A 21202-nucleotide genomic window follows, 5' to 3' on the forward strand; every position below is an offset into this window, starting at 1 on the left:
ATAGAAATCACTTACCTGCTCCAGTCGCCGCCGCTCCCTCCGGACCGTCCGCTCCGTCTGCTGCCGCTGCTCCATGTGCACAAGTCCGGAAGCCACGACCGGAAGTAGTAATCTTACTGTCCGGCCGCGACTTCCGGTCCACAGGAAAATGGCGCCGGACGGCGCGCATTTCAAATTGGACTGTGTGGGAGCGGCGCATGCGCCGTTCCCACACAGACGGCGTACACCATAGTGGATGGAACGGGCCCCGTTCGCAGTCCCTATGGGACTAGAGCTGCCGTATTCCATGTCTGTATGTGTCGTTAATCGACACATACAGAAATGGAAAAAAAATGGCAGCCCCCATAGGGAAGAAAAAGTGTAAAAATAAAACGTAATAAAAAGTAACACACAAACACACAAATAAATACAAACGTTTTTAATAAAACACTAACATCAAACTGATATAAAAAAAAAATTGTTGGTGACACTGTTCCTTTAAAGAGGCTCTGTCACCAGATTTTGCAACCCCTATCTGCTATTGCAGCAGATCGGCGCTGCAATGTAGATTACAGTAACGTTTTTATTTTTAAAAAACGAGCATTTTTGGCCAAGTTATGACCATTTTTGTATTTATGTAAATGAGGCTTTCTAAAGTCCAACTGGGCGTGTTTAAAGTAAAAGTCCAAGTGGGCGTGTATTATGTTTGTTACATCTGGGCGTTTTTACTTCTTTTACTAGCTGGGCTTTCTGACGAGAAGTATCATCCACTTCTCTTCAGAACGCCCAGCTTCTGGCAGTGCAGACACAGCCGTGTTCTCGAGAGATCACGCTGTGACGTCACTCACTTCCTGCCCCAGGTCCTGCATCGTGTCGGACCAGCGAGGACACATCGGCACCAGAGGCTACAGTTGATTCTGGAGCAGCATCGGCGTTTGCAGGTAAGTCGATGTAGCTACTTACCTGCAAACGCTGATGCTGCTGCAGAATCAAATGTAGCCTCTGGTGCCGATGTGGCCGACACGATGCAGGACCTGGGGCAGGAAGTGAGTGACGTCACAGCGTGATCTCTCGAGAACACGCTGTGTCTGCACTGCCAGAAGCTGGGTGTTAACGAACAGAAGTGGATGATGTTGATTCGTCCGCATCATACACTCCCATTCCTAACGCCCAGCTAGTAAAAGAAGTAAAAACGCCCAGATGTACGCACATAATACACGCCCAGTTGGACTTTTACTGTAAACACGCCCAGTTGTACTTTTGCAAGCCTCATTTGCATAAATACAAAAATGGTCATAACTTGGCCAAAAATGCTCGTTTTTTAAAAATAAAAACGTTACTGTAATCTACATTGCAGCGCCTATCTGCTGCAATAGGAGATAGGGGTTGCAAAATCTGGTGACAGAGCCTCTTTAACTGTATGGCCAGCTTAACAGAAGACGCAACAGACCCATCCAATACAGAAATCCCACATGTTGCAATATTTTCGACTTGTAGTGGCCTTTACACTTTTTTTCTTTTCAGAAGCAGAGCCTCTCTAGTTTGTGGGCTGCATTTGTGGCAGCTTTCAAGTTAATGAACCTAAGTTGCAGTACCAGAAACAGCCAGTAGACAAAGGGTGGCACTTATTCTGAAAAAAAAAATCAGACCCTTTTTTCTAATCACATATAACTTTTCTAATGACATATCACCTGATATCTAAAAGGAGGTTCAGCCATAATTGTCAAAGTGACCATGCACGGTAGACAAAACTCATTTGAAACCAATTTTGTCAGGTTCGGCCGATGATCTAATTTGTATAGGGGCCACTGACAGTTATTTCATGTTTGGCCACCTTTATCTTCTGTCAGTACATACTGGTGGATTAGACCATATCTTTTGTGTCTTCTGTCCTCACCCAGTTATCAAATAATCTATTTCTAAGATCTGGAGGCATATGAAGCAATTCCAGCGGATGATGCTTTTATTGCAGTTGTAATTGGCTTTATAAATGAAGTGCTCAGCTTTTAAAATCATGTAAATTCCTCCTTCATGACCGATCATCTCATTTATTGTAAATGTTGAGGCTTCTGTAAGTAGCATCTGAGGAGCTTTTGTCTTTCTATTAACAGGTCTGGTGAGTCAGAGTGATCTCATTGTCCAAGATTGTTTTAAATTACTTTATTAGATATTTAAGTATGAAATGGTCCTATCTGTAATAACAAATGGGTTCTACCCCGGAAAGTGCTTATTGACCTGTGAGGTTATAGAGAAAAACTATTGGTTCTATCTGAACATAGATCACTATGGACCCCTAGCGTTATGCTGAATCGGACGTATATAACCATTGAACCCTTGAATAATCTCAATTCACTTTAGCAAAACAGTAGGTGTTCCAGGTGTTGCAACCATAATACGGACACAGAAATGAGGCTCACGTATTTAGAATAAGAAATAAGAGGTAAGGATTTGTGGGAGATAAAGTACAGAACTAGCCTAGTGGGCTTAGTGTCAGAAGTCGCACCCCCATTGATCTGACATTAACGAGGAGACCCCTTTAAAGAGGATCTGTCACCAGTTTATTAATTCCCTATCTCCTAACTAATCTAATAGGCGCTTTACTGCTGATCACTACAGTGTGATTTGTTTTAAAAAAACGTTTATTATTTGCAAAGTTATGTGCATTTTTCTAAATATGCTAATGTGGCTCTAATAGCCAAATGGGAGGTGACTCTTTCTTTTCACTCTGGGCGGTGTAATGTTTTCTGTATGATGCTGTCCAATGAGCATACAGCTTCTCCCCCTTCCCTGCAGAGCAACACAGTGTGATCATATAGTATACAGCTTCCCAGAGCCGGCGTCAGCACCCGGTGAACCCGGGCAAGTGCCTGGGCCCACTACACTTGGGGGGCCCACTCGGCCGCCGGGTGCTGACACTGCCATCGTCACGGCATCACTGTCCATATATGGACAGTGATGGAAGAAGGAGAGAAGGAGTCCCAGGCAGAGCGCTAGAAGCGGCTCTGCTCCGGGACTCTGTCACTGGAGAAGCCCCTGACATCACTGTCCATATACTTTATGGGGGGCATTATAATGTATGGGACAGCTATACTGTATGGGGGGCATTATACTATATGGGGCATCTATGGGGGCATTATACTGTATGTGGCAGCTATGGAGGGCATTCTACTGTCTGGGGCAGCTATGGGGGCATTATACTGTATGGGGCATTATACAGTATCGGGCAGCTATGGGGGCATTATACTGTATGGGGGCCATTATACTGTATGGAGCATTATAGTGTATGGGGCAGCTATGGGGGCATTATACTGTATGGAGGCATTATACTGTATGTGGAAGCTATGGGTGGCAATATACTATGGGGGCAGCTATAGTGGCATTATACTGTGGGGCAGCTATGTGGGGCATTATACTGTGGGGGGCAGCTATGGGGGCATTATACTGTGTGGGGGCAGCTATGGGGAGCATTATACTGTGGTGGTCAGCTATGGGGGGCATTATACTATGTGAGCGGCAGCTATGAAGGGGCCATTATATTGTGTGGGGGGCAGCAGTTTTGGATAAAGCATTATACTGTGGTGGCATTATAGTGTGGGGGCAGCTATGGGGGGCATTATACTGTGGGGGAATTCATGGGGTCTGTCGGGCAAAGTATCTGGGCATAGGCGTGCGCAGGGGTCTGGTGGTGTTTGGGAGGGATAGGGGGGCACAAGCTGAATTCTTGCACCAGGGCCCATGAGCCTTTAGCTACGCCCCTGGACCCAGGCATAGTGCTAGTAGTTCTCTGACCGGGACTATGGCTCTGGGGTTGCCCCTGACAACACTGTATGGACAGTGATGTCAGGGGCTTCTGAAGCGGAATCCCCAGCCAGAGCATCGGGAATGCTCTGGCTGGGGATTCCACTCCTAGAGGGAACCCCAAAGGCACTACCTACAGGGAGGATAGGTGTGTGGCACTACCAGGGAGGATGGCTGTGTGGCACTATCAGGGGAACTGTGTGGCACTACCAGGGGGGGCTGTGTGGCATGACCGGGGAGCAGGGCTGTGTGGCACTACCTGGAGGGGAGCTGTGTGGCACTACCTGGAAGGGGGGGGGGCTGTGTGGCACTACCTGGGAGGGGGGAGTGTGTGGCACTTCCTGGTATGGGGGCTGTGTGGCACTACCTAGGAGGGGCTGTGTGGCACTACCTGGGAGGGGGCTGTGTGGCACTACCTGGGAGGGGGCTGTGTGGCACTACCTGGGAGAGGGGCTGTGTGGCACTACCTGGGGGGTCTGTGTGGCACTACCTGTGAGGTGGGCTGTGTGGCACTATCTACAGAAGGCACTAAATTTATGGGGGTACAAACTGGGGGCCTAACTTCTATATGGGGGCATAAACAGGGCCCAACATCTATATGGGGGCACAAAGTGACGTTTTCTGCCATTTTACTGCCGCCGTGAGTTCCCCCGCAAGGGCCCACATAAACCTAGAGCCGCCCTGCAGCTTCTATTCCCGACTGTGTATTCAACTGGTGTTACCTCTGGTTGTTTCACAGCTAGAACTGTGATCCTGGTGTCGTATGAAAGATTAGAATCTCCCCGTTCATATTCCACCGCTGTTATAGGTAGTCCACAGCCCGAGATATGGCTATTTGAAGTGATCCCCCTTCCCTCCAGCTTCAGTCTCTCCCACTGTGTGAAGCAGCTTCATGCTGATAGGACATCGTCAGAGGCTGTGAGGCAGCTCCATCTCAGGAGAATCGTTGGTTTTTACACCCACTTGTCTAATAAAGGCTCATTTACATATTTAGAAAAAAGCTCATAACTTTCAAATAATAAATGTTTTGGGACACAATTTTCACCAGCATAATCAGTGGACAGTGCCTATTAGATTAGCTAGGAGATTAGCTAGGGCATTACTGATCTAGTGACAGATCCTCTTTAAAGGAACAGTGTTACCACAATTTTTTTTTTAATATGTTAAAGATGTTAGTGCTTTATTAAAAACGTTTGGATTAATTTGTGTGTTTGTGTGTTACTTTTTCTTATTTTTACACTTTTTCTTCCCTATGGGGGCTGCCATTTTTTTTTCCATTTCTGTATGTGTCGATTAACGACACATACAGACATGGAATACGGCAGCTCCAGTCCCATAGGGACTGCGAACGGGACCCGTTCCATCCACTAACATGTACGCCGCTGTGTGGGAACGGCGCATGCGCCGCTCCCACACAGTTCAATTTGAAATGCGCGCCGTCCGGCGCCATTTTCCTGTGGACCGGAAGTCGCGGCCGGACAGTAAGATTACTACTTCCGGTCGCGGCTTTCGGACTTGTGCACATGGAGCAGCGGCAGCAGACGGAGCGGATGGACCGGAGGGAGCGGCGGCGACTGGAGCAGGTAAGGGATTTCTATGTATGTTTGTGTTTCAGTGTGTGTTTACTACTGTATGTAAACCTTCTACACTGTGTGTTAGCTCAAAAAATGGCGACACACAGTGTAGGAGGTTAGACCGTTCAAACCCCTCGTTTCTCCCGGCACTAGCCAGGATAAAGGAGGGGGGGATGCTGAGAGCTCACTAGAGCGAGGGCTTTTTACCCAATTTTGCAGCATAAATCAATGTGGTTGCTTTACCACATGCAATGCTGCAATTTTGGGAATGGCTCCATCTAGTCACCAGCAATGGGAAATATTATAAATTAGAATCCAATTGAATCCAATTTATAATATTTCCTGACTCGTGAAAAAAAATAAAAAAATTAGAACAATGTTTAACCCCTTCCCCCTGCTGGCATTCTGGGCCCTAATGTCCAAGCCATTTTTTAGATTTTTCCATTGTCACATTCGAAGAGCTGTAACTTTTTTATTTTTGCGTCGGCATAGCTGTATAAGGTCTTGTTTTTTGCGGGACGACTTGCAGTTTTTATTGGTACCATTTGAGAGTAGATGCGACTTTTTGATCACTTTCTATCACATTTTTTTTAAGTCAGGATTAACAGAAAACAGCAATTTTTCCATTGTTTTTTATTTTATTATTTACGGCGTTCACAGTGCGGGTTAAATAATGTAACAGCTTTATAGTCGGGGTCGTTACGGACGCGGCGATACCAAATATGTGTAACTTTTTTGCTTTATTGTAGTTTTTTTTAATAGTAAAGCATTTGTAAGGGGAAAAGCTGGGTTTTTCTTTTTTTTTTTTTCACTTTTTTTTTTTATTAACTTTATTAAACTTTTTTTACTTTTTTACTAGTCCCACTAGGGGACTTCACTATCCTCCGATCGCTATTATAATACACTGCAATACTTTTGTATTGCAGTGTATTACTGCCTGTCCGTTTAAAACGGACAGGCATCTGCTAGGTCATGCCTGCGGCATGATCTAGCAGGCATTCGCTGCAGGCAGACCTGGGGGTCTTTATTAGACCCCCGGCTGCCATAGAAGACACAGACACTCGGCGATTTTATCGCCGGGTGTCAGTGAGATGAGAGGGAGCTCCCTCCCTCTCTCCAAAACCATTCAGATGCGGTGCTCGCTATTGTGCACCGCATCTGAAGGGTTAAACGGGTGAGATCGATACTAATATCGATCTCACCCGGCAGAGCAGGGACGCCCCCAGCCCTCAGCTGCTTCTGGCAGCTGAGAGCAGGGAGATTTCACGGCTCCCTGCTCTGTTTACTTTATTCTACAGCAGCGACGTAGTTTGGCGGCGCTCTAGAATAAAGCCCACTAATGACCGCCGTAGAAAGACGTATCGGCGGTCATTAAGGGGTTAATCACCTATACACTAATTGTTTAACAAAAAAAAACAAAACATGTTTTTGCTGGCAACACATTCCCTTTAAGGCTTGTTTCTGACTTCAGAGATTGGTGTATACATTAACTCGGCTTTGGTTCCCTCTTTATATGTGATGAGGTTTGCTGGATTTATTCTTATTTATATTTTGTTTTGATTCCCAGAGAGGGTAAAAACGGAGTGTCTCCTTGCTGCCTCCAGCCAGATCATCTTATCTTCTTCATAGAAGAGAGACTTCTACTGTTATGCTGCTGCTGTATTTGGCTGCTGACTGGTAGTTTATTTGTCCGCAAAAGAATCATAGTACCTAAGGGTAATAATTTATTAGGATAGACTTATAATAGGTAGAGAGAGAATAGTGGAGAAAATTAATTTTGTTTGGTATATGGCCTGTTTATAGCATGTGCGTGTTCACACATGTGCAGTAGTCATAGACTCTATACATGCCCAATTTCGACCCAAAAAAACCAAAACATTTACTATAAAAAGAAATGGATGTAATTGTATACAGACTGTATATAGTACTTTCTTTAGACAACTTTGTTCTTTTTTCAAAAGGGAATTAAAGTCTTTTTCTTTTTTTTTTTTCTTTTATACCTATGCACAATGGAAATCTTTGGGTATACCACTGTATACATTATTTCTGTATACAGAGAAATACATATGAGCACCTTTTTTCATCTGAGCGTGGTCTGAGTGAGTGGTTTCATTATGGGCCAAAACATCAATGCATTTTTTTTATCTAGGTGGTATCTGTTACAAGCATATGGTATCTTGTCACATTGTATGCATTTGCGTCTTTGCACTTACAGGATTGTATAGTTTACAATCTCTGTTTTGTCCGCTGATAAACCCACATTCAATGGGGAAACGTGTTCGGACATTGTGTAAGGGAATCTGGAGGGTGAGCTAGTGTTATTGGACGGCACCGCCTCTTTTGGGGTGAGTACTTCATTTAATTTAGGTTACATAGGGCTTAGCGATTGAACAATTTCCCTGGCTTCATCAATGATTTTGTGCCCCTGTCTACCAGTAGCCTTTGTTTTTCTCCTCTCCTTACGTTTGTTTGGCATCTGTAATACCCTTGAGTATCCAGGACTCATATGACTCTGTTTTTTGTGTGATTTCTGATTTATAATTTTGTGTTTTGTTATTTTTTATCTGCACCTTATTACAAGTTGTGTTTTATTTTGCTATGCTCCAGTGATACAGAAGTATACAGACATATATGTCTGTTATAGGGCACAATCCAGAAAATGATGACCTTCAGCTGATAGTTGAATGGGAGCCATGACATTTGGCATTTCTTTAAAACTGTACCACCTTCTTCATTGATGGTGAATTATATTCCATGTGCTTATAGTCCATGCAAAAGGACAATGATCCAAAGGATATTTCTAATCTAGTCAAAGAACTTTTTGGTATAAAGCCCCTTTATTCTAAAAAAGAAGTGGTATCCTGAGACCACAAACTTAAAGCTACTCACCTCTTCTCTGTTCTCTTGTGGCTCCTCTTCTGGCTGCATAAATAAGTGGGCAGATGCTGGTGAGTGATGTCATCAGCTGTGCCCACTCGCTCTATTAATTTGCTGTTGTCTATTACAGGCATCAGCACAATGTAGTGAGCATTTCATTTGACCACTTACTCAATAATGCCACCGTAGGGAAACAAAGTCTCCATGACTAGTTGCTACCACAATCCTATTGATGAAAGGATCTCGGGGATTATTATATCTATTTAGCCCTGAAATCAAAAGTAATGTGACTGCCTAACTGAACAGTCGCTTTAACCAATGCGATCCTCTTACTTTAAAAGGGTTTATGTGGGGACCAAAAATTATTATCAGTGTACTCACTGTAGTATGTGAGTACACTCGCTAATATACATTCCGGTCCCCTGTCATGCTGAATCTAAGATTTTCATAGATTTTTTTTTTTATAGCGCTGGCGGGGGACGGGAAGTCTAGTTGCACGGCCTTCTTTGATGACGATGCGACTCTTTATTATGTGACCGACCCCGCTGTACTCCATGTACAAGTAGTAGCAGTATCACAGTGAGTACATAGTGTACAGTTGGGTCGGTCACATGACAAAGAGTAGTGTCATCATCAAAGAAGGCCATGCAACTAGACTTCCGGTCCCCCGCCAGCGCTATAAAAATTTATGAAAATCTCAGAATCAGCAGACGGGGGACCAGAATGTATATTAGCGAGTGTACTCACATACTGCAGTAAGGTACACTGCTAATACTTTTTGGTCCCCACATAAACCCTTTAAATATGACAGATTTTTAAATATCACATGAACACATAATGTAATAATAAAAATGTAGAAAAACAAATTAAAAATAAAGTCGAGCGCTGTGTTTGACAGTGAGGTGCTGATAATCGGGTTAGCCTTCATTTATACACATAAAATACTCTAGTCTACATAGTAGTATATTTCTGTGCCAACTGTCTGAAGGAGAATCACTGGAGCGTTTGCTTCTTGCATGGCCTGGATTGCTAATGTCCCCAGAGGTTCTTGAGAACCTGCATAGGTCTCCTTCTACATGACTGCCAGGACTGAAGCCAATCCTGAGGCATCAACTAAAAAATACATTCGGGCATTTAGACTGCAGAGTATAAATTAATTATTTATCTCTTGTGAGTCACATCCTGTTATTGTAATATAATTGGTGTAGGGTAGGAATGAATATACGGTACAAAATGCACACCAACATGTTTATATGCCAATCAATATGCCAGGGACTCCTGCGTGTTAACTCATCAGCTGCAAAACATTGGTAATAGGTAGTTCTGTTATTCTAGACAGCTCATGTAATACTGTAATTGTTTCCTAGTCAAATATTTGTTCATAGTGAAGTAAAAGCCATTAAACGTGGTAATTGCTCATCAGTTTGTTGTGGCAAGTAGGCACAATAGTTCATGTAGAAAATCTAGACACTGAAAATCCAACCAGAAGTAAGTATAGCTTAAAGGGATATTCCCATCCTTAAATTTTGTGACCTATTGCTAGGGTATGCCATAACATTTTGATTCGTGGGTGTCCAATCTCTGGGACTCAGGCCGATCCTGAGAATAAAGGGGCCACAGCGCTGGTTTAGTTTTTCCCTGTATAGCTGTGCTCCTAGCCACTCGCGGAGACGCAGCTGATCAGAAAGTGTTGGAATATTCTAGCCATAGCCTCGGCTACTTAGCGCCAGTGAAAAATCTGTATTACCTAACCACCAATGACGCTTTTGCTTTCTGCTACAGAATATTGGTAGAATAATAGTTAAATCATCAAAACTCTGCAGTAAGACAAATAAAATGATGCAATCACAATTTTTTTGGTTTTTGCAATATTTAGATATTTCCCTTTATAAAAGCTTTTCTCACTTTTGGCATTGTCTTACCCAAATTTATGAGGAAACCACTATTGATGATATTCCAACAATCTTGGAGGAGTTCCCATACATGCTGGCCACTTGTTGGCTGCTTTCTGTTTACTCTCTGGTCCACAACTCATCCCGAATCATCTCCATTTTAGATCAGGTTACTGTGGACGCCACGTCATCTGCTTGCATTTGTCAAATAGTCCTTCAATAATCTGTAGTTATGTTACAAGTATTCGTCCTGTAAAAAACGAAATGACACACCAAGTGCAGGTCACTTGCATTGGCCTGTTCCTGGTGAATTCTGAGGTCATGCAGGTTAAGTGTGCTTTCCGTTCAAAATAAACGTTTTTACCCATGCATCAAGGCGTGAACCATACATCCCGATATCATCTGCTCGCTTCTCAGGTGTTTGTATCCAAAAATTGCAAATTTAGACTTACCAGAGTCTGATGCTGATGACGTACAGGTAACTCTTGGTCTCCCTTTCCTGTGGCCAGTGGCGTAGCTACAGCCTCATGTGCCCTGGTGCAAGAGTTTAATTTTGGCCCCAACCACCACTTATGACAATGTCAAAATCATATTTATTTATTTATTTTTATGTATATATGTATATATATGTGTGTGTATATATATATATATATATATATATATATATATATATATATATAGATCCCATAAACACAACAAAAATTGAACAGCACATTCCAACTAAATGATACAAAATACGCAGGTGCAAGAACACCTGTGACTGCAGATATACAGCAGATATAAAAAAATGGCGACAGCACCCTGCAACACTAATGCCACCTAAACCACTAAATATAAATAGATATGCACTAAAGCTCAATCTACCTACAAATAGGGAGGTTCTTAGTGCACATTTTGATCAAAAAGTGTTAGCCCACCTGCCACGACAAGGCGACCTCTGTAAGGTGGGAACCTACGCTGCACATACACCCAGAACTGGGACTAAGCCTACATATATACCTGGGGATGGTAGGATCCAGCATTGAACTGATTAAAATCACCCAGGGCAGAGTGGGAGGAGTGCAAGAACAACAAGTGGAGGCAGTCACTAACCCCACATATATGGATCCCATAAACACAACAAAAATTGAACAGCACATTCCAACTAAATGATACAAAATACGCAGGTGCAAGAACACCTGTGACTGCAGATATACAGCAGATATAAAAAAAATGGCGACAGCACCCTGCAACACTAATGCCACTTGTTGTTCTTGCACTCCTCCCACTCTGCCCTGGGTGATTTTAATCAGTTCAATGCTGGATCCTACCATCCCCAGGTATATATGTAGGCTTAGTCCCAGTTCTGGGTGTATGTGCAGCGTAGGTTCCCACCTTACAGAGGTCGCCTTGTCGTGGCAGGTGGGCTAACACTTTTTGATCAAAATGTGCACTAAGAACCTCCCTATTTGTAGGTAGATTTAGCTTTAGTGCATATCTATTTATATTTAGTGGTTTAGGTGGCATTAGTGTTGCAGGGTGCTGTTGCCATTTTTTTATATCTGCTATATATATATATATATATATATATATATATATATATATATATATATATACACACTGATCAGTGGTAACATTAAGACTCCTGACAGGTGAAGTAAATAGCAATACAATGGCAGCTTTCAATGGCTGGGATATATTAGGCAGTAAGTGAACAGCCAGTTGTTGATGTGTTGGAAGCAGGAAAAATTGAAAAGTGTAAGGATCTGAGTGAATTTGACAAGGGCCAAATTGTGATGGCTAGACGACTGGTTCATAGAATCTCCAAAACAGGTATGGAGTGGTTTGTACCTACCAAAAGTGATCCAAGGAAAGACAAACAGTTAACCAGTGACATGATCATAGGCACCTGTCTACAATGGGCACGTGAGAATCAGAACTGGACAATGGAACAATAGAATGTCAGTCAGTCCTTGATGCTTTTTCTTGTAGAGAAGTGGCTTCTTTGCTGCCCTTCTTTGCTAGCCTCCAAAAACCTTCGCCTCACTGTGCGTGCAGATGCACTGACACCTCCCTGCTGCCATTCCTGAGCATGCTCTGCACTGGTGTTGAACTGATACCGTAGCTGAATCCTCTTTAGGATATGGGGGTGCCCTGAAGCCTTCTTCACAGGAATTGAACCTCTCTGCTTGAAGTTCTTGATGATCCGATTAATGGCTTCATTATGGGGAATTTTATAAGCAGCAATGTCCTTGCCTGTAAAGCCCATTTGATACAAAGCAATGATAACTGTATGTGTTTCTTTGGAGGTAACCATAGTTAACAGAAGAAGACAATAATTTCAAGCACCATCCCTCTTTTAAAGCAACTAGTCTGCTCTAATAATTCAATCAGCATGACAGAGTGCATATCAGCTGCCTTGTCCTTGTTGACACTGTCTCCTGCATTTGCAGATGATACTAATATGTGTAAGGTAATTAGCACAAATGAGGACAGTTTTCTATTGCAAATGGATCTGGAGGCACTGGAGGCCTGGGCAGAGAAATGGCAAATGTGGATGAACATTTGAACAAATGAGGTTATGCATTTGGGAAGGGAAAATACCATTACTTACTAAATGAGAAAACACTGGGTAATACTAACATAGAAAAGGACTTAGGAATTTTAGCTGAGAGCAAACTAAACTGTAGCAACAAGTGTCAAGTAGCTGCTGCCAAGGCAAATAAGATCAGGGGGTGCTTCAAAAGGGGCATAGATGCACATAACGAGAAGATACCGTATTTTTCGGACTATAAGACGTAGTTTTCACTTTGGGGTTGCCCCTGACATCACTAGCCGTATATATGGACAGTGTTGTCAGGGGCCTCCCCAGAGCTGGAGTACCGAGGCAGAGCCTTTACTAGCGCTCTGCATCGGACTTCAGCTCTGCTCCGGACATTACTATCCATATATGGACAGTGATGTCAGGAGCGGAGCAGAAGTCCCAGGCAGAGTGCTAGTAGTGCTCTGCCCGGGACTATGGCTCTGGGGTTGCCCCTGACAACACTGTCCATATATGGACAGTGATGTCAGGGGTTTCTCCAGAAGCGGAATCCCCAGCCAGAGCATCGGCAATGCTCTGGCTGGGGATTTCACTCCTAGAGGGAACCCCAAAGCGCTACCTACAAGGAGGAAGGCTGTGTGGCACCACCAGGGAGGGGGGCGGTGTGGCACTACCAGGGAGGGGGGCTGACTGGCACTACCTGGGAGGAGGGGCTGTGTGGCACTTCCTAGAAGGGGGGCTGTGTGGCACTACCTGGGAGGTGGGGGCTGTGTGGCACTACCTGGGACGTGGGGGTTGTGTGGAACTACCTGGCAGGGGGGCTGTGTGGCACTACCTGGGAGGGGTCTGTGTGGCACTACCTGGGAGGGGGGCTGTGTGGCACTATCTACAGAGGGCTCTAAATTTATGGGGGTACAAACTAGGGGCCTAACTTCTATATGGGGGCACAAAGTGACGTTTTCTGCAATTTTACTGCCGCCTCCCGCAAAGGGGCCTACTAAGTCTGTGTCGCCCAAGGGCCCACATAACCTGGAGCCGGCCCTGCTGAGAGGGGTATATATTCGTGAAATTACAATTGTTAAGAATAAGACTAGGCAGCTGGGGGTTGAGTTGACGCAGAGAGTAACGTCCACTGAAAAGCGACACATTTGGGATGGTACCCCGGACACACTGGTGAATTGGAAGAACGCCCAAAAATCGCTAAGGGATTATAGTTTAGAACAAACCGAAAATAAGAGATTATTTTTGAAGCAGCAGTACTATGAGGTGGGTGAAACTAATGGTAGACTATTAGCCAACATAGCGAGACCGCAGAGAGAGGGAACTTTTATACACCAACTGAAGGACGAGGGAGGGCAAATGGTTACTGAGACAAGAGACATTTTTTTTTTGTAAACAAATTTTATTGAGTTTTATAACATTATTACAAAAAACCAAATGTAGTATATCAAAATTGATACATGAGAAAAGGAAATGTACAATAACAGCCACATATTGCATAGGAGATGACAGAGTATACAGTATTCTACATCATTTACAGTATCACAAATGTGCATTAAGATACTTGTTGTTACAAATAACATTAGAACAAAGTAACTAAACAATCAAGCGTAACCCCCCCCCCCCCACCATAGCTCAAGGACCCATCAGTTTTCAATTAATCTTCAATAGAAACCAATAGACGAAAATAGGACATCAGATCTAATAGTCATATGTAGCTACATGTTCAAGCTTCGTGTACCCCCTCTCCTTGCAGTAGACCTTCACTGAGGCCCCAAGTTACCTAGCGTCCCCGCAACCGCTCTGGTCAAATACCAGGACGTGTAATGAAATGGTGCCATCAATTCCACAATCTCGCTTTGTTGATAGTGTTTACAGATAAAGATCTTCCATTTCTGGAAAAATTTGGAAGCTTTGGCCTCCGGTGTACGCTCTATATCTAACTTATCCATATGTATACCCTTCTTCATCTGGTACATTAGATCTGTAAGTGGAGGTATAAGGAGCATAAGCCATTGTGCCAATAAGCATCTTTTAGCAATCAGCAAAAATACATGAAGGGCTTGTGGTACACGAGGAAGATCGGGAAAGATATGGAACAGCAGAGACAGAGGGTCCAGGGTAAGTGAGATTTCCCAAGTATCCTTTATAAATTGCACTATCTCGGTCCAATACGGAACGAGTTTGGGACACTTCCATAATCCATGTAGAAGATCGGTTTTGGGAGTGGCACATCTTGGGCAAGCCTCCAATCTATCGGGCGCATTTGGGTGTGGGGTATATTGAAACCATAAATAGCACGATGTAGAAACTTAAAATGTGTCTCACGCCATTGCTCATTTACTACCGCTTTTCTCACTTTCAACCACCCTTCCAGAATTTGTTGAGATAATTCTGAGACCGGGAACTCTCTGTTCCAGGCTTTAAACAAAAGTGCTGCCGTAGACCTCCCCTGTTGATCACAAAATGTTTTATAAAGAAGTGATAAGGAGGTTTTAGATGGAGCAGAACCAATCATAGAATCAATAGGGTTTTCCAAACACGCCAGATACATATCTCGGCTTAGGGAGCGTATAAAAGAACGTAACTGACAATAAGCCAAATAATGATGTAAAGGGATATTAAAAGTATCTACCAACTCCTGAAAGTTCATTACACGATTTTCAGAAGGGTGCAGAATGTGCCTAAGTGTTGTGATGCCCAAAGCGCGCCAATGCCGAAAATCAGAGTTCTCTCTCCCCTGTGAGAAACCCGGGTGTCCCCATAGATTCATGTGTGGGGATAGGCACTGAGGGAGCCTAAATGAAGACCTAAGGGTCTTCCATGCCATTATAGTATCCCGTAATAATATGCGTCGTCTCACATTGTCAGGAAGCATACCAAAAGCAGTGTGCAATAGCGATGATAACTGCAGCGGGTATACCAATCCTGCCTCTAGGGAATAGTTGGAATAGTAGTTAGATTGCTGCAGCCAATCTATCCCATGACGAGCAAGGCATGCTAAATTGTACCTACGGAGGTCAGGGAAATTAAGGCCCCCCAAGTCTTTGGGTAGCATAAGCTTCCTCAGCGCTATCCTTGGTCGTTTTTGAGACCAAATAAAGGAAGTAAAGGCAGCATTAAGTTTCAGAATATCAGTGTGTCTAAGGAGAAGGGGTATAGTCTGCATCGGGTACAACAATCTGGGAAAGCTTATCATCTTAAAGAGGCTCTGTCACCAGATTTTGCAACCCCTATCTGCTATTGCAGCAGATAGGCGCTGCAATGTAGATTACAGTAACGTTTTTATTTTTAAAAAACGAGCATTTTTGGCCAAGTTATGACCATTTTTGTAGTTATGCAAATGAGGCTTGCAAAAGTCCAAGTGGGTGTGTTTAAAAGTCCAAGTGGGCGTGTATTATGTGCGTACATCGGGGCGTTTTTAATACTTTTACTAGCTGGGCGCTCTGATGAGAAGTATCATCCACTTCTCTTCAGAACGCCCAGCTTCTGGCAGTGCAGATCTGTGACGTCACTCACAGGTCCTGCATCGTGTCGGACACATCGGCACCAGAGGCTTCAGTTGATTCTGCAGCAGCCTCGGCGTTAGCAGGTAAGTCAATGTAGCTACTTACCTGCAAACGCTGATGCTGCTGCAGAATCAACTGTAGCCTCTGGTGCCGATGTGTCCTCGCTCGTCTGACATTATGCAGGACCTGTGAGTGACGTCACAGCAGTGATCAGGCAGAAGCTGGGCATTCTGAAGAGAAGTGGATGATACTTCTATACACAACGCCCAGCTAGTAAAAGTAATAGAAACGCCCCGATGTACGCACCTAATACACGCCCACTTGGACTTTTACTTTTAAACACACCCACTTGGACTTTTGCAAGCCACATTTGCATAACTACAAAAATGGTCATAACTTGGCCAAAAATGCTCGTTTTTTAAAAATAAAAACGTTACTGTAATCTACATTGCAGCGCCGATCTGCTGCAATAGCAGATAGGGGTTGCAAAATCTGGTGACAGAGCCTCTTTAAGTAAATGACATTTTCCCATAAAAGATAATGGCAAGCTGCGCCATCTCGTTAATTCATTAACCATTTTAGACAACAGGGGAGGGTAGTTGAGAGTATATATGGAGTCTGGGGTACGGCCTATATGGATTCCCAGATATTTTATCGAACTTTTGGCAATGGTCACCGGGATGTTTAGAGTGGACCAGTTAGATGAGGCTCGTGTCCGAGACAAATCTAAGAGTTCACACTTCGCCACATTCACCTTAAATCCGGAGGAGGCCTCGAAAGCCCTCAGCAGGTCAAAAACCCGAGGAAGATCCCCAAGCGGGTCTGATAAAAAGACCAAAACATCATCCGCAAAATATGACGCCTTAACTACTGTTGAGCCTACCGCTATACCATGAATATCCCCATCAGCCTCCAATGTCCTAATAAAAGGTTCAAGGGCAATGTTAAAAAGAAGAGGGGAAAGCGGACAGCCTTGGCTGGTGCCCTTAAATAGAGGAATAGGGGGTGACAGGAAACCAGGAGTATATACCCGTGCTGACGGTTCTGTGTAAAGTGCGGTCAAGTATGTGCGAAAAGGGCCCACTATGTGCATGGAATCTAAAGTCCTACCCAACCATCCCCAGTCCACCATATCAAAAGCTTTTTCGGCATCCACGGTAAGGATCGCTGGGGATGGATGAGCAGAAATATTAAGATTTACGTAGTCTAGGACACTCAGAATTTTCCGTATATATGCGACATTAGAGGCTGGTGGAATCGGCTGTCCGGACAGGTAGCCATTATATAGTTGAAGCAAACATGGAGCCATTTGATCCCTCAGAGCTTTGAAATATTCCCCAGTATACCCATCGGGGCCTGGCGCTTTATTAAGTTTCAAGGAATTGATAGCAGATTTGAGCTCATCTTCCGTAATTGGGGAATCTAAGAAGACTTTCTCTTCCTCAGAATAGGTAAATTTAGGGAGTCTAAAGAAAGAAGAGTCACACCAGGTGTATTCTGGCGACTAGCATATAGGTTGGCATAAAAATCCCTCAAGATGGAGTTGATCTGTTTGGGGTGACTCTGCATCTGACCCAATTGATCCTTCAACCTAGCAATAACAGAGTGTGACCATGGACCTTTTGAAAGTCTTGCCAGGAGACTGCCTGCCTTATTGCCAAATCGAAACAATTTCGCCTCTAAGGCCGAGCGCTTCAGTTTCTCACCCTTATCTAACCATAGCTCGTAGTCACTTTTGGCTTTTTTCCAGGATTCTCTATTAACTGGAGAAGGCGAATTCTGGAAAAGAGTGTAGGATGCCCTGAGAGTTGCACTGTAAGTCTCAATTTTTTGCTTAGTACGGTAACTTTCTTAAAATTGGTGACATACGCCATTAATTGACCCCGCATGACTGCCTTTGCTGTATCCCAATAAAGCTGAGTGTTAACTGCATGAGCTCCATTTGTCAATTCAAACTCCTGCCACCATCCTTTAAGTTTGATTTGGAAGGATTCCTCCATAGCTAGATTAGACGGAAATCTCCATAAGTAATCAGTACCATGGGGGAAGCAATCATGTACTTCCAATAATACAGGAGAATGATCCGAGATAAGCATCTGCTCTATTGCACACCCTCGCATTCGTTGCAATAAAAGTAGAGATGCTAACATGTAGTCAATGCGAGACCAGGATTGATGAGGATGTGAATAATGGGAATACTCCCTACCGTCTGGGTTATGTAATCTCCAGATGTCAGTCAAATCGGTGGCTGTAAGGATTTTTTTTAATATTGTTTCACTTGTGAGCAAGGGGACCCTCCTACCCTGAGCTGCGTTGGTCTTATCTTCACTCGGTTGTAAAACGACATTCAGATCACCTCTTAAAATTTTATACGGATGTCGATCTGCTCCAATTGTAGTGCTTCAATTATGAAAAAAGGATGAGCTACGTGTATTTGGGCCATAGACATTGTACATACTGATTTGTTCTGTGGAGCTAGTAAGTAGCACATTTACCCAGCAACCTTTCGAGTCCCTGGACACCAGTGTCACTGTAGAGGACAACTTTTGGTGTATAAGAACAAGAACTCCAGCTTTCGAATCGACAGCCGGGGATCCGAAATACTTGGCCTTCCCATAGCCGTTTCATCCTAAAGAAATCTGCCTCTGACAGATGCGTTTCTTGTAAGAGCGCTATGTCTGCACGCAAACGCTTCAGGTGTCGCAGTACCATCATGCGTTTATGTGGAGACCTGAGTCCTTTGACATTCCAAGATATAATTCTCATATAAGAGCAATTAAATATACGGTATGGATATATGTGCCCCTGAGCATGGCTTCCCACAACATAAACTGCAAGATCAACCTTTTAACTGGAAACAATAGAACAATCCCTGCACTGAGAGTGTGGATTAATACCTTATCTCCCACCCATTGGTGCAACAAGACTTCGCTTATTTCCGACACGCAGAAATACATTACCAAAAAAGCATATAGGTTATGTATCATAGAACAATTACATTCAGTAGCCTTCCATTCCCCCCTACCTAAGTAAAATCAACTGGGGTAGCTGAATAAAGAACAACATGTAACCGTTAGTATGTCCATACCACATCTTCCATATCGACAAGGCTCAGAAGAAGTGAAGACCCGCCATCCAGACCATTCCCACTTGATCTGGCAGGTAATAGAAAAGACAACTCAAATCAGGCAATCGTCGGTGAATAAAGAACGGCTCTGTCCGTCTGTGTTAGCCATCGAAATCTTGTCAGGTATCAGCTGAAACCAGACGACACACCCGCTGGGGCTTCGGAGAAGATGGAGGAATTGTAGTAATGTCCCGACTGTCTTCTACACTCTGCCTCAGAAATCCAGGGGCAGAGTGAGGAGGGGGCGTAGGAGAATCCTTCGAAGTCGAGGGCTTCAAGCTCGCAAGGGCCTCTTCCGGAGACTGGAACGATTCGAATGATCCATCCGATTGGAAAATTGTTAGAACCGCGGGACACAGTAAAGCAAATTTCATCTTGCGTTTGTACAGATCTGAGCAAATTTGAGAGAATGCTCGCCTTTTCTTAGTAACCTCCGCCGAGAAGTCTCCAAAAATAAGAATACGATGACCTTTGTAGTTTAAACCATCTTTTCTGTTCTTGAAGGATTTGAGCACAGACATCTTGTCAGAGTAATCTAGGTACTTTACAATTACTTGCCTCGGGCGATCTCTCATTGTATTCGCATCACTGCGATTATCCAACTTTGCCGCACGCAGATCAGCGCCAATTCTATGTGCTCTTTCCACCCTGCATGGATGGTGGATGCCCAAAGCTGCCGGCAGATCCAGCTCACATAGACGTCTCAGATCTTTAGATGGCACCGATTCTGGTAAGCCGACGATACGCAGATTACTGCGCCGAGAGCGGTTCTCTAGATCTTCTACCCGCTCCCACAATTTCTTGTTTTCCAGCCGGGTATCTCTTACGTGTTGTTGTAACTCCACAAGTCCAGAATCCATATTCTGAATCGCCATTTCCAGCTTATCTAGACGTTCCTCATGCTATGTCACAAAGGTATGCAGCTGTGACAATGAGGTTTCTATAGTTTTAGATAGGGATTCCTGCAAATCCGGGGTAATTAATTGTGCCACCTGTATCGCCAGTTGCTTATAATCAATGACACAGGATGTGTCGCCTATGCCCAGTACTTGTGAGGAGCTGAGCTCCGAGTGTTCAGGCGAGACACTAGGTGGGTTAGACCCGTCCGCCATATTGGGCGGTTGTTCAGCCACACGGCCTGATTTGCTTTGCGTCTTGGATTTCCCCATTACTGAGACAAATCTGTCCATGCACTCACCGGTCGATCGGGTTCGGCGCCCGGAAGGTGGCTGGGTGATCTGTGCTTCCCCAGAGAGTGTAAGTACGATCTGACAGGGAGATATGTGGAACGAAGGCAGGAGCGCTCTCAGGCGTGCATCTCTACATGACGGGGCCGGAATCGGAAGTCCTCGACAAGAGGCATTTTACAGGTGCTGAGAACATTCTATATGTCTCTGTATATCATGCAGCGAGATGAATGAAAATGCGGCACTCACCCATTTTGGCTCTTATACTTTATTTTGTTGTGAGATCTAGCAAGAATAAAAGCATTCAATGGAGGACATAGCAGATTGCAGGTTACAGCCTGTTTCGTGCTTGGAATAGCGTGTCTTCTGACCTGAAACGTCATTGCTGGCGGTGTTCTTATAAACTCCCGTCAGCTGCAACTTCCGTGGTAACGCGTGTAGCAACAGTGAACGGCCCCTAATACACACCCCTTTATGTTAAACAATCTCGGGAGAAAAGAAGACCTCTTTACATCATAACTGGGGCGGATACTAATGTCCCACCTGATCTTAACATATAAGCCGCTGGGAAGTGAGCGTCTCTTTTGCGGCTGTGTGGGACTAGTCCAGGTAAGAGGAAAGTGGTTAACAGAATCTCTAAAGAGAAGTTAGGAAAATATCTATTAATAAACATGGGGCAGTAAAATTTGAATGATATTTTGTTGTATAGAATAACTTTAGATAAAGTTACCCCATATA

Source organism: Rhinoderma darwinii, chromosome 4 (assembly GCF_050947455.1).
Source record: "Rhinoderma darwinii isolate aRhiDar2 chromosome 4, aRhiDar2.hap1, whole genome shotgun sequence".
Taxonomy (NCBI): domain Eukaryota; kingdom Metazoa; phylum Chordata; class Amphibia; order Anura; family Rhinodermatidae; genus Rhinoderma; species Rhinoderma darwinii.